At 39.8% G+C, this 2083-nt stretch overlaps 1 pseudogene; it reads right to left on the bottom strand.

Moving 5' to 3' along the window:
- Positions 1 to 1174: 1174 nt before the first annotated feature.
- Positions 1175 to 1761, bottom strand: LOC701818 (large ribosomal subunit protein uL23 pseudogene; annotated as a pseudogene).
- Between the last annotated feature and the right edge of the window lie 322 nt (positions 1762 to 2083).

Genomic DNA, 2083 nt, shown 5'->3' with positions numbered 1-2083 from the left:
TAATCAAAGCACTTTGGGAAGCCGAGGCGGGTGGATCACCTGAGACCAAGAGATCGAGACCGTCCTGGCCAACATGGTGAAACTCCGTCTCTACTAAAGATACAAAAATTAGCTGGGCATGGTGGCGCATGCCTGTAGTCCCAGCTACTTGGGAGGATGAGGCAGGATAATCGCTTGAACCTGGGAGGTGCAGCCTGCAGTGAGCCAAGATCACTCCACTGCACTCCAGCCTTGGCAACGAGAGTGAAACTCCGACTCAAAAAAACAAAAACATAATGAAATCTCTCCTTTCCGAATTTATGAAGCTCATCATTCTTCATTTGACAGCTTTAAAAAGTTCAAAAAGACCTTCCATACTCTCCCACAGAAGCCCTACAAATCTCCATTTTGTTAATCATTTGGGATGCCTGAGAACTTGTAATTCAATGAGTAGAAATGTAGCATTGCAAAATTCATTTATAAAATCCTCTAAAAGTGTTCTATTCTAACTTGGCTTGGAAAAAAATAATCATTTATAAATAAATATTCCCCAAACTCCTAGAAATATAGGAACTGATCCAAATGTTTTTCAAGTTAACGCAATTTGGATACAATTTAGTTAAATAAGATAAATTTAATATTTTTTGTGTAATAAAACAACTATGTCTTCAGAGTTATCACTATTAAATATAAAACAAACAAGTTTCTTTTTTTTTTTTTTTTTTTTTGAGATGTAGTCTCTCTCTGTCACCCAGGCTGGGGTACAGTGGTGCGATCTCAGCTCACTGAAGGCTCCACCTCCTGGGTTCATGCCATTCTCCTGCCTCAGCCTCCCAAGTAACTGGGACTACAGGCGCCTGCCACCACGCCCAGTTAATTTCTTTTGTAGTATTTTTAGTAGAGACAGGGTTCCACAGTGTTAGCCAGGATGGTCTTGATCTCCTGACCTCATGATCCACCCACCTCGGCCTCCCAAAGTGCTGGGATTACAGGTGTGAACCACCGTGCCCGGCCAACAAACAAGTTTCTATTCTGCTTGAGTGCTTACAAGAAGCTGATATTATACTTACTAGATAATTAGAATCAAATCTATAAGCTTTAAGGTTTTAAATCTTCATTTTTATGAAAAACATATTTCCTCTTTTTTATGGTGAAAAGATATACATCTATTTAGAATCAGCCAGCTGGACTCAGTTTAGATGATCCCACGTTTGTTGGCAACATCCAAAGCATCATAATCAGGAGCCAGTCAAACATATGCCTTCTTCTCTCCATCAGGCTGAATCAGGATGTTGACTGTGGCCACATCCATGTCCCAGAGCTTCTTCACAGTCTGTTTGATCTGGTGCTTGTTGGCTTTAACATTGACAGTGAACACAAGCATGTTGTTGTCTTCTATCTTCTTCATGGCTGACTCAGTGGTCAGTGGAAACTTGATGATAGCATGGTGGTCAAGCTTGTTTCTCCGGGGGGCACTCTTCCCAGGATATCTGGGCTCCTCCGCAGTCACAGTGTCTTGGGATGCTGGAAGGTGGGTGACGTGCAGATCTTCTTTTTTGGGGGCGCTGTGGACACATTTCAACACTGCCTTCTTGGCCTTTAAAGCCTTTGCTTTGGCTTTGGCTTTAGGAGGGGCAGGAGCTTCCTTCTTCGCTTTTGGTGCCATGTTGTGAAAAGTGAAAAACAATATTTCAATAATAAGTTTTTTACAGTAAATCTGCCTAATAGTAGTTTCCAAAATACTTTTGGTAATTTTTAACCTTAAAGTTAAGCTAAGTAAAATATTTCCATTAAATATCTAGATCATTTATAAATAAGATACAATACTAAAACATTAATTACTGGACATAAGTAATTCAACTTTATATACTTTTCGCTTATTTTTACAGAGAAACTAGATATTTTGGCCTGTTAATAAACATATTTTTGCCTACCACACTGTACTATGTACTATGAGAAACGACCACACTGTACTGTGTACTATGAGAAACAACCACACTGTACTGTGTACTATGAGAAACTACCACACTGTACTGTGTACTGTGAGAAACTACCACACTGTACTGTGTACTATGAGAAACTACCACACTGCACTGTGTACTAT

The sequence above is a fragment of the Macaca mulatta genome, chromosome 20 (assembly GCF_049350105.2).
Source record: "Macaca mulatta isolate MMU2019108-1 chromosome 20, T2T-MMU8v2.0, whole genome shotgun sequence".
Taxonomy (NCBI): Eukaryota; Metazoa; Chordata; class Mammalia; order Primates; family Cercopithecidae; genus Macaca; species Macaca mulatta.
Note: the sequence above shows the minus strand (reverse complement) of the source record. Positions and strands in the feature narration are given on the sequence as shown.